This window comes from Pituophis catenifer, unplaced genomic scaffold (genome assembly GCF_029215685.1).
Source record: "Pituophis catenifer annectens isolate HBS135680 unplaced genomic scaffold, rPitCat1.0.hap2 SCAF_4, whole genome shotgun sequence".
Lineage (NCBI taxonomy): Eukaryota > Metazoa > Chordata > Lepidosauria > Squamata > Colubridae > Pituophis > Pituophis catenifer.
The window spans coordinates 54,508,266-54,521,252 of NW_027256884.1; the positions used below are offsets into that span (position 1 = coordinate 54,508,266).

At 36.0% G+C, this 12,987-nt stretch overlaps 1 protein-coding gene across 1 annotated transcript in view; it reads right to left on the reverse strand.

Annotated features, from left to right (window-relative positions):
• CNKSR2 (connector enhancer of kinase suppressor of Ras 2) overlaps positions 1–12,987 on the reverse strand; it is a 418,082-nt gene that overhangs the window by 103,070 nt on the left and 302,025 nt on the right. The gene's annotated exons all lie outside the window — the stretch shown is intronic.

The window sequence follows — 12,987 nt, forward strand, 5'->3', positions numbered from 1 at the left end:
TAGACTTATTCTCCAAACAGGCACATTTCATTCCTTGTAGTGGACTGCCTTCAGCCCGTCAGTTATCCAAACTGTTCCTGAAACACATTTACCGCCTACATTGAGTCCCCAGGAGAATCATCTCCGACAGAGGGGTCCAGTTCACAGCAAAGTTCTGGAGGGAGTTTCTACGATCCATAGGTTCATCCCAAGGGTTCAGCTCAGCATTTCACCCGAGCACCAATGGAGGGGCAGAAAGACTGAACGCTATGATAGAACAGTATTTAAGATGCTACGTCGACTACCAGCAGTCCAATTGGGCAGACCTCCTATTTTTTGCGGAGGTTGCATATAATAATGCTGTCCACAGCAGCACGGGGCTAACCCCGTTCAAAGTAGTGAGTGGCATGGATTTTGTCCCCATGCCAGAGTACCCGAGGGAGCCCCCTTCCTCAGTCAGTTTGACCGACTGGATGGCAATGTTGAGAGAAACTTGGGCGAATGTTAAGAGGGCGCTGGCAAAGGCGGCTCAATCTTATAAGGAACAAGCAGACAAGCACCGAACTCCTCAAAGACCATTTCAGTTGGGAAAGAAAGTTTACCTTTCCACCAAGTACTTGAGACTTAGACTCCCGAGCAAGAAATTGGGCCCAAAATTTATAGGACCATTTTCTATAATAAAAATAATCAATCCCGTTACAGTGCAATTGCAGTTGCCACGGCTTTTGGGGAAAATTCACCCCGTTTTTCACAATAGCCTTCTAAAACCTGTAGTGGGGTCTACTTTAAGGCCAACGCCACGTGAACCCCCTGGGCCCCTGGTTTTTGGGGGCCAAACGCACTACAAAGTGCAGCGGATTCTTGATTCAAGATGGCACAGAGGGCGCCTCCAGTACTTAATTAAATGGAAGGGCTACCCGTTGTCAGAGGCTTCCTGGGTGAAGAGCGCAAACACCCAAGCTGACCGCCTTATAGCAAAGTTCCATGCAGACCACCCGGGAAAGCCTGGAGGGGGGGTTGCGCAGCCAAGGAGGGGCTAATGATACTTATCTTGTTGTGGTTTTCCCTATGGGATAGGTTACGTTGCAGGAGTGAAGGGAGAGGGGCCGGATGTCAGCGTTCCAAATTAGGCTCTCTTCCAGCGCTGACATGAATGAAATGAAGCAGAGAGCAGAAGAGTTGATTTATTGCTGAGATGAACTTTTACCTAGTTTTCTGCATGCAACAGATAGTGTTACCTGGGTGATGGAGGGTGGGGGCCACATTCCTGTGAAAAGAGCATGCCGGGACGTAGAGATGGATCTGCATGATGGCCAATGGGACATTGGGGTTGGAGAGCGGAAGAGGAGGGGGTTGGAAGGAGGGGCCAGTTTGGCTGCAACTTGAATCAGGAATGTCAGATTTTTTCTATTCTTAAATAAAAGTGATTCATTAGAGACTTTGCGTTTGAGATTGAAGTTTATTTAAGATAGCACCGAAGCCTGACAATAGTGGCTTTAAAACAAGTTCCAAGAAGAGTTAGAGATTTAAGAAAAAAATACCAATTTTTGATGAAATACCTGATTAAAAAAGGAGTGAGTTTTAGATGGTTGGTACCAGAAGGAATTTTGGTGAACTGGCAAGAACAAAGACACAGATTGGATACAGTAAAAAAGACAGAACTATTTTATCAACAGTATATAGAGTATCAAGAAGAAGAGAGACTGAGAGAAGAAGGAGGGACAGGATTCCGGGAAGAAAAAAGGAAACAACTAAAAGAAACCTTGGTAGTACAGGGGTTTAAGGCACCCTGTTATTAAGCTTATTAAGACCAGCTGCCTGCAATTACTGCAGGGTTCGAATCTCGCCAAGGCTCAAGGTTGACTCAGCCTTCCATCCTTTCTAAGGTAGGTGAAATGAGGACCCAGTTGTGGGGGCAATAAGCTGACTTTATATAAATATATACAAAAAGGATGAAGGCTATTGCTGAGCACATTGTAAGCCGCCCTGAGTCTTCGGAGAAGGGCGGCATATAAATCAAATTAAAAAAAAAAAAAAACAGCTAAGGAACGAGAAGAAAGGGTGATAAGAGAGGGAGCAAGAATGAAGGAGGCAAAAGAACAAAAAGAAACAAGAGTGACTAGATAAGAATAAGAATAAGAATAATTTTATTTCTATACCGCCCTTCTCCTGAAGGACTCAGGGCAGTGTACAGCCTATTAAAAACACAAGACAACATCAGTTAAAATAGTTTAAAATTATTAAATAAATTTGGCTGATCAATTAAACAAACAAATAAGTAAGTAAAATGGAAGAACTAAAAATAATATCAATAAACATAAATGGACTAAACTCAGCCACAAAAAGGAGAAGAATATTCAACAAATTAGAAAAACTAAAATTAGAGATTATATTACAAGAAGTTCACATTAGGAAACAACATAAACAGTTGTTGGAGCAGACAAAATTGGGAACATTATATTCAATGCTAGCCAGTCAAAGTAAAAGAGGAGTAGCACTATATATTAAAAAGACAATTCAATCTAAACAAATTTTTGAAGCTGAGGAAGGAACGGTATTAATAGTTGAAATAAGAATGAATAAAAAAAAAATAGTTAGTGGCAATATATGCCCCAAATGATAATCAATAAGAATTTTATGCGAAACTGCATAAAAAAATAATAGAATATGAATATAAAGAGATATGTATAATAGGGGACTTCAATGCGATTGTAGATAGTGAATTGGATTACAAGTGAATAAGTGAAAAAGAAATTAAGAAAGACTCTTCCAAAAACATTTTTTACAATGATAGATGAATTAAGTTTGCAAGATGCTTGGAGATGAAGATACCCAAAAGAAAAGCAGTACACATTTTATTCGAATAGACATTTATCATGGTCAAGAATAGACATGATGTGGATGTCAACAGAATTAATATCTAAAATAGAAAAGATTGATATAGAAACAAGCACATGGGCCAACCACAATCCAATAACAATGACATGGAAGGGACAGAAGAAAAAAAATGAGATAGACATTAAATCAAAATGAAAAGAATTTTCAACAATATATGGAAAAAGAATTGACTTTTTTCTTCAAAGAGAATAGGAAAGAAGATACATCAATACAAAATGTGTGGGACACTAGTAAAGCATATATTAGAGGATTAACAATGACATATTTAGGAAAACAGGTCTCCTGTGTGACCAGGGGGTTGGACTAGATGACCTCCAAGGTTCCTTCCAACTCTGTTACTGTTATAAAATGGAATAAACAAAATAGACAAATACAAAAAAAACTAGAGAAGGAGTATAAGAAGTTAGAGATGGATTTACAGAAAAATCCACAAGATAAAAAGATTAAGAATCTGATGGACTTGAAAAAACATAAGTTGAATTTAATGGAAAATGAAGAGCTGACAAATAAAATAAAAGCTACAAAGCAAAACTTTTTTGAAAATGCAAACAAACCCAGATGATGGTTATCATATAAAATGAAAAAAGAGAAAGAAAGGAAGTTAATAAGTCAACTAGTGGACCAAGATGGAAATCTATGTTATAAAAATGAAGAAAAGAAAAAATAATTGAGAAATATTATAACAGACTGTATCATCAAGAGATAGTTGCAGAGGAAAAGATAGAACAATATTTAGAAAAAATGGAGATACCCAAGATTCCAGAAAAATTTAAAAAGATGTTAGAAGAAAGAATATCAATGATGGAATTAATGGAAGGAATTAAAAGACAAAAGAATGGGAAAACACCAGATCTGGATGGGTTACCACCAGAGGTAGATAAAACATTACAAGATGTATTAAGCAACGTGATGCTGCAGGTATTTAATGAATTACTACTAAAAGCTAAGATTCCGGATCCATGGATGGAGTCCATGGGGACATATGCAAGGCTGTTATTTGTGGATTATAGCTCTGCCTTTAACACCATTTTACCCAACAGGTTGTTTCTTAAAATGTCCAATTTGGGTATAAATCAGAGGCTTGGTTTGTGGATAAAGGATTTTCTGACAGATAGGCCACAGTCAGTAAGGATGGGATCTCACCATTCCTCTACTCTGATACTAAGCACAGGAGCCCCCCAGGCTAAGCCCTTTCCTTTATTCCTTTTACACACATGGCTGCACCCCATTGTATAACACCAACGCAATTATTAAATTTGCCAATGACATTACAGTGGTGAGGCTCATTAATAAGAACAATGAGTCTGCTTACAGGAAGGAAGTACAAGGGCTGAAACTGGTGTAAAGAAAATAATCTTAGATTTAACACCCAAAAAACTAAAGAACTTATAATTGACTTCAGGAGGAAAAGAGATGTACATTTACCATTGTACATAAATGGTGAGGAGTTGGAGAGAGTTGGTAGTTTTAAATTTAATGAATTACTACTAAAAGCTAAGATTCTGGATTCATGGATGGAGTCTTATGTAACTTTGATACCAAAAGAAGAGGCAGATTTACAACAAGTAAAGAATTACAGGCTGAAATTTCTATTAAATGCAGATTATAAAATTTTTGCATCAATCATGGCTGAAAGATTGAAAAAACCTTTAAATGAATTCATACATATGGATCAAAATGTTTTTTATTGAAAAGGCAAATTAGAGACAATATGTGGATTATATTAAATACATTAGAATACTATGAAGCACATCCAGAGAAGCAAATAGCATTGTTGTTTTCAGATGCACAGAAAGTATTTGATAATGTGAATTGGCAATTTATGGTAACACAGTTAAAAATGATGGACTTTGGGGATAGATTCATAAATATGATTAAAATATATATTTTAATCCAATTATAGACCAATTCTAAAATATAATTGGCCTTTATATATATAAAGACCAATTGGCAAAGGTGATGGTAAATGGTGAAATGACAGGAAAAGCGGACATTAGAAAAGGAACAAGACAAGGATGCCCGTTTATCCGTTGTTATTTATATTGACATTAGAGATTTTAAATTTCTATTTAAATAGAATAAGGATATAAAAGAAATGAAAATCAAAAAAGAGGAGTATAAACTGCAAGCATTTGCAGATGATTTGGTGTTTATTATGGAAGATCCAATACAGACAGCACCAAAACTGCTTGAGCAAATAGAATATGGAGAAGTAGCAAGACTGAAAATTAATAAGGATAAGACAAAAATATTTGTAAAAAATATGAGAGAAAAGCAAAAAAAAAGAGGAAATAATGGAAAAACTGGACATTCAAATAGTGAAGAAAGTAAAATATTTGGGCATTCATTTAATGCCAAGATGTGTAATTATTAAGGAAGATAATTATTATAAATAGAAAAAACAAATTGAAATAGATTTAGAGAAATGGAGAAATCTGCAACTGCCATTAATGGGAAGAATAGCATTAATAAAGATGAACATATTACCAAAACTGTTATTTCTGTTTCAAAAAAATAAAACTGGAGAAAAATACTTTGAAAATTTGAAGAGAACAATATGTAAATATATATGGCAAGGGGGGAAAAAAGCGAGAATTAATATAAAAATGCTACAAGATGCAAGAATTAGAAGTGGGTTTGGACTACCGAACTGGGAACTATATTACCAAGCGGCAGCATTAACGTGGATTAAAGAATAGATTTTATTGAGAAAAGGAGAGAGAGGGATAGAAAAGAGAAAAAGAGAGGAAGAAAGGGGAGGTGAAAGAAGAGTAGGAGAGAGGGTTAGAAAAGGAAGTTGAAGAAAGGAGTGGGGGAAGGGAAGGGGAAGTAAGAAAGGGAAGGAGGAATGAAGAAAGTAGAAAGGGTCAGAAAAAGGAAGAGAAGGGAAGAAGAAGAGGGAAAGTTGTGGTAAAATAAAAGAGAGGAAATGGTAAAAGGGCAGCCCCAAATAATTAATAACTAAAAATAGTTAAAAGACGAGATGAATGATGAATAAAAGACTGTACATTTAAACATGTTTATGAGAAATGTTTATGTTTATGGTGGAGCAGCGGACTAAAGTGCTGTTAAGTAGCACTTAGCTGCCAGCTGCCTGCAATTACTGCGAGTTCAAATCTCATCAGGCTCAAGGTTGACTCAGCCTTCCATCCTTCCAAGGTAGGTAAAATGAGGACCCAGATTGTGGAGGCAATAAGAGGGTTGGTAGTTTTAAATTTCTGGGCATTTATATCTTGAAGGACCTCTCATGGACTATGAATGCTAACATGCTTGGGAAGAAGGCACAGAAGAGGCTGTATTTCCTGAGAATGCTCAGGAAGATAAATCTATCTCAGCATTTACTTCTGTCCTACTATCGCAGCACCATTGAGAGTGTCCTAACATACGGCATTTTTGCATGGTATGGGAGCAGCTCTGTAGTGGAAAAAAAAGCTCTACAGAGAATCATTAAAACTGCCCAGAATATCATCGGACTCCAGCTACCAGCCCTGGACGACATCTTCGAATCTCGCTGTTTTAGAAAGTTGCATAACATTGCATAGCAACTCTTCCCATCCTGCTTACAATCTTTTTGGACTGTTGCCTTCTGGCAGAAGATACAGAACAATTAAAACTCGGACCACATGTTTTCTGAATAGTTTTTATCCCAGAGCTATAATTGCACTCAACAATGAACTAAAGGGCCACCATCAGTGAGCTGTTGGGCAGTATTACTTGGTCTGTTGTGTGGATGTTTGGGTGGTTTAGGGGTGGGGAATTGTGGTGGGTGGGAGTGTGTTTGGGGATTGTTATGTGTGTTAGAGCTGGTCTTTGGGTGTTAGGTGAATTTTGTTGTATGGGTATACTGTGTATACACGTACAATACAGTGGTGGATTGCCACCAGTTCGCACCAGTTCTATAGAAATAAAACCGGTGGGAGGCTCCGCTCACCGACCCCAATGTCATCAAAATGTTTCTGCGCATGTGCAGAAGCTTCTGCGTTTGCGCAGAAGAGCACGCACGTGTGGCCCCATTGCGAACTGGTAGTAAAGGTAAGTAGAACCCCCCCCCGATATAATAATAATAAAGTTATTATTAGTAGTAGTACATTTAAACATGTTCGGGGTTGCCTTTCTTCCATTTCATCTTTTTTGTTTTTCAGCAATCTTCCTTCTTGTTCTCTTCTCTTTCCTCTCCCTCCCTTCCTTTATCCCTCCTCCCTTCTTCTTCCCTCCTCTCCTACTCCTTCTCTACTTCCCCTTCCTTTCTCCCCCTCCTCCTTTCTTCCTCCCTATCTAACCTTCTCTCCTACTCTTATTTCCCCTCCCTTTCTTCTATTCCTCTCTCTCCTTCTCCCTTCCTTCCATCTCCCTACTCCTTCATCTCTCTCTATGGCTGTATTCATTTTCAATTCAGTATTTTTCACTATGGTGTCCAGGCATCCCCAATTTTTATTGAATGTATTTCTCAAAATTCCCATCATATTTTGAAATTCTTAATAATGTATTTCAACTTATTCCATTTTTACCTTAAAACATTTTAACTAAGTTAACCTTCCACCTCTTATTTTCTTCAATTCCTAATTTCTTATTCCCACATCAATGATTGTTTTTCTCTTTTACTAGCATTTCAATTTTATATCTTACTTTCAATTATTTTCACATATAAACCATTCTATCTTTCACATTGCATCTGCTGATCTATTTTACATTAAACAATATACTTCTTTTTGCTTCTTACATATATTTCATTTCATCCTTACTTATATCATTTACTAACATTTCAATTTTGTTTCTTAATTTCAATTAATTCCTTTGTTTTTTCAATCCTTAACACACTTCTTTACCATCAGCAGATGATTCTCTCCAATCCATAAATCCCCAAACAACAAAGTATAAACCATTCTATCTTTCATATTGCATCTGCTGATCTATTTTACATTAAACAATATATTTCTTCTTTTTCTTACATACATTTCATTTCATCTTTACTTACATCATTTACTAATATTTCAATTTTGTATCTTAATTTCAATTAATTATTCCTTTTACAATAATCTATATATTTCTTCTAATTTACTTTTTGCATACAATTTCTACTGCTAATACCATTCCTTTAAATCAACATATTAATGCTTTAATTCCCTTTCTACTGTCCTTTTTTCTTCCCCTTTTAACCATTTTCTTTTAATCTCTCCACGATTCCATTTCTTAATATTTTCCTCCCTTTCTCCCATTCTCTTATTTCCTTCTTTTTCTTTTTCTATTTATTGTATCTTCCTTCCTGCATCCTTTCTCTAATTTAGAGAGATTTAATTCTCCCACTCAATCCTTTCCCATTTCCTTCTCTTTTCTTCTTTTTTGAGAGATATTCCCCCTATCCATTTTTATTTTATCACTGTTAATCCCAGTGTAATCATCTATATCTTTTTCTTCAATTATTTTCTATTCAACATTGTATTCTTGCTTCTCACTCATCTTTTCTCTTTCTTTCTTTCTTTTTTTGTATTCTAACCAGTCCTCCACTTCTTTATTTCCCTTAAACGCTTCTTGCACCTTTTGAAGCATCTCCCTTAAATCCTCATACTCATGCTCCCAATTCTCCATATTATCAATTTAAAGAGAAAGGATTTTTAAATTTGTTATTGTTTTAGCTTGTGTATAATTCAAATTCAAGTCCATATAATGTCTCTTTTTTCTTTCCTAGTAGTGTCCAATTTGAACCATTTAAACCATTCCAGTTTGAGACTTTGTTCTTTCCACTTCTTTTTGAAATCGTGCTCCAGCTGTTTAAACAAATACTCCATAAAATGTCCCATGATGTATACTTATTGCAATGCTGCTTTCCTACCAGCAGATGTCTCTCTCCAATTCACAACTCCCCAGGCAACAAAGTATCAATTGTAAATCCACAAAGATAGTACTTTCTCTTCTTCAATTAATTCCTTTTGTTGTTAAATAATGCTTTCCCTCAGTTTTCTTTTTCTTATATTATTTTTAATTTCTTACAAGTCCAATTCTAAATCCAGGTGGTAAGTTTTCCTTTTAGGGCTTTAATTTTAGAGTTCCTCTTTGTTTTTTTCCTTCACTTTAAATTTCCAAGTGCCAATTAGCCGCTTATTTCAGGTTGGGACCTCTTTTAAGCTTTAAAGATTTTTGAGCTCCTGTTCAAATCTTAGTCCGGTTGCCCCAGCTTGTAGCGGCTGTTTCAATGGCTGCCGCCCCCGCTGCCGGATCAAAGAGCTGCCTCTGACCTTTTGAGACCTTGCCTGTTCCTCTTGGTCTTCCGAGGCGCCTCTCTTTCTCCCCCGTCCCTCCAAGACAGTTCCGGTCTGAAGACCCCCCCAACAGTGGTTTGTTTGGCTGGGTTTCCAATGAGCTTCGCTATTTCCCAGCCAGTATCACCATGACGCTTCCGGTTTCTCCAAAAAACACAGAGTGAATTTAATAGTACAAGACAAAATGGCACACAAAGTTAAAATGGCAAAACAAAATGTATTCAAATATGCAAATAAGCCAGGTAGATGGTTAGCATATAAGATAAAAAAGAGAAGAAAATAATACAGCAACTGCAGGACAAGAAGCGAACCCCTTCATCATCAGAACGAAGACAAAAAGAAACTAATCCAGGAATTTTTTAGGAACTTATATAGCCAAGAAAACATACCAGAAGACACTACTAAAAAATATTTGAAAAAAGCTGGTCTAATCAAAATAACCAATACCGCTAGAACCTTTACTGTTGGAGGTCTGTAATGATGCATTATTAGGGGCCAAATTACCTAAATCCTGGTCAGAAGCATACATTACACTAATACCAAAAGAAGACACAGATCACCAACAGATAAAAAATTATAGACCACTATCACTACTAAATGTTGACTACAAAATATTTGCCTCCATAATTTCAGAAAGACTAAAAAGATTTTTAAATGAATTTATACACCCTGACCAGAATGGTTTTTTACCTAAAAGACAACTGAAAAATAACATGAGAATTATTATGAATGTCCTGGAATACTATGAAGCCCACCCCGAAAAGCAACTAGCATTGACTTTCTTAGATGCACAAAAAGCATTTGACAACATGAGTTGGCAGTTTATGATACTACAATTAAAAAAAATATGAACTTTGGAGAGAAGTTTGTAAAGATGGTCCAAACAATATACTCCAACCAAACGGTGAAGGTGATAATAAATGGAGGAACAACAGAAAAATTCAACATAAATAAGGGCGTAAGACAAGGCTGTCCCCTATCGCCTATGCTATTCATACTAATTCTAGAAGTCCTACTCAGGCAAACCGGACAAGACCAGGAAATAAAAGGTCTGAAGATAAAAAAAAGAACAATATAAAGGTCAAGCATTTGCTGATGACTTGGTATTTATTTTGGAGGAACCATTAGAAACAGGAACTAAATTAGTTTAAAAAAATAGAAGAATTTGGCAGAGTGGCAGGGCTTAAAATAAATGATAAGAATAAAGATAATAATAAAGAACCTTACAAATAAACAGAAGAATGAACTGATGGAAAAGACAGGCATGCAGGTGACCAAAAAAGTCAAATATTTGGGAATTTGGTTAACAGCAAGATTACATCATACAAAGAAGATAACTATACTAAATTAATGCAGCAAATAAAGATATACCTGGACAAATGGAAAAAGATATACAACTCTCAATAATTGGAAGAATAGCCACAATTAAAATGAATATTCTACCGAAAACTTTATTCCTATTCCAAGTAATTCTGATAAAATTAGGGAAGAAATTCTTTGAAGATTTAAACAGACTAATAACAAAAAATTTTGGCTAGGGAAAAAAACCACAAATTAAACTAAAAATGCTACAGGACAGTAAAAATAAGGGAGGATTCAGGCTACCAGACTGGGAGCTGAACTATCAAGTCTCAGCCCTTACATGGATAAAGGAGTGGATAAATTTAAAGAACAAAAGGATTTTGGTGATAGAAGGACATGATTTACAACTGGGATGACACACATTTATATGGGATGGAAAAAGGAAAACATACAGTTACTTTCAAAGACATCAAATTAGAAATGCTCCATTATTAATATGGGAAAAAAATCAAACAGGACCACTATAGTAAAATACCGGTCTGGCTATCAACAATGGAAGCATTAATATATCCGAATGTGTTAGATCTGGATAAAATTTCAAGATATAAAGATATATTAAATGAACAAGGGAAATTAAAAATGAAACAGGAATTGAAAAATCAGGGAGTCAATTTGGACTGGTGGCCTTATATGCAAATACAGACGAGGTACAAGAAGGATGCGGAAAACTATGGATTTTATAGTGAACCACAAGAATTAGACAAGCTATTGCAGGGGGCAGATGAAAAACTGATATAAAATTTTTACAACTACTTATTGAGGTTTAAAATGGAAGAAGAAACAGTAAAGGAAACTATGATAATGTGGGCAAAAAATTTTGGGTACACTATAGAACTAGATAATTGGCAAAAATTGTGGGAACAAAATTACAGATTGACAATGTCAGCAGCTTATAGAGAAAACATATATAAAATGTTCTATAGATGGCATCTACCGCCAGCAAGACTGGCAAAAATGTTTCCAAATAGGTCACCAGAATGTTGGAAATGTAAACAGACACAGGGAACATATTACCATATGTGGTGGACTTGTCCATCGGCGAAAAAGTATTGGACAAAGATTAAAAAGTGGCTAGAGGAAATGGTAAAACAACAAATAGACTTAAAGCCAGAGCTATTTTTATTAGGCATACTAACAGGGAAATATAATAAAAGAACTTAATATTTAATGCTACATCTACAGTGGCTAGAATTATGTATGCACAAAATTGGAAAAATGGAAATATACCCACAGAGAAAATGGTAATAAAGAAAATATTAGATGGCGCCGAGATGGACAGGTTGATGATGGAAATTAAAGACAAAGGAGAAAGAGAATATTATTTAATTTGGGATGTATGGTACAATTGGTTAGATAATAGATGCAAAGATTAGAAAATTAATGATGAAAGATTATTAACGAACCAGAAATAAATACAAATATAAACGATAGAAAAATATTTACTATAAGCAATATTATGGCAAGATGGTATAAAAGTGTAAAGTAAAATATTTAGAATGATAAATATATAGAGACTTATGGTAGAAATATGGATATTGTATGAACAAGATTTAAATGGTTGCAACTAGGAGGTATAATAGTATGTATATTGTAAAAAATTGCTGATAGAACCAGCATCAGTATATATCTGATGCTGGTATATCGCTGTTGCAAAGTTCTAACTGTGATGCAAAATGAAGAAAAACATATAATAAAAATATTTTTTAAAAAAAGTAGTACTGGACCCACCCCTTTTAAAATAGCTACAGGGGTGGAATTTGTACCTATGCCAGAGTACCCAAGAGAACCTCCCTCATCAGTAACCCTAATGGAGTGGGTAGATTCTCTCCAGAACGCATGGGGCAATGTAAAAAAGGCCCTAGCTAAAGCAACAGAGAATCAGAAAAAGCAAGCCGATAAGAAACGTATTCCCCAAGGGGGATAGGGGACATCTTGTCCCCAATAGGAGACAAGATGTACCTGTCCATGAAGTACTTAAAGCTGAGGCTACCTAGCAGGAAACTGGATCCCAAGTATGTAGGGCCCTTCCCCTTAGTGGAGGTGATCAATATGGTCACAGTAGAATTAAAATTGCCCAAGATATTGGGAAAGGTGTATCCAGTATTCCATTGCACAATCCCAGCCCAGGGATTTAATTTAAGGCCAACTGGAAAAGATGTCCCAGGTCCAATTATAGTGGGAGGTGAAAGACACTCTGAGCTTAAACGAACCTTAGATTCCAGGCATTATAAAGGAAAGCTGCAATACTTGGTGCAATGGAAAGGCTATCCAATTTCAGAGACAAGGTGGATCAAGGCCCACAATATTAAGTCAGAGCGCTTAATAGGCAGATTCCATGCAAATTATCCTCAGAAGCTAGGGCCCCTCCATGGAGGGCTTCAGAGTAAATGATAATAATATATAATTATTGTTTTCCAGATACTGCCTACATTTTAGGGGGGTCCGCCTGTCAAGTTTCAAAGTGCGCTTTTGTTGTTGGAACCATTATTAT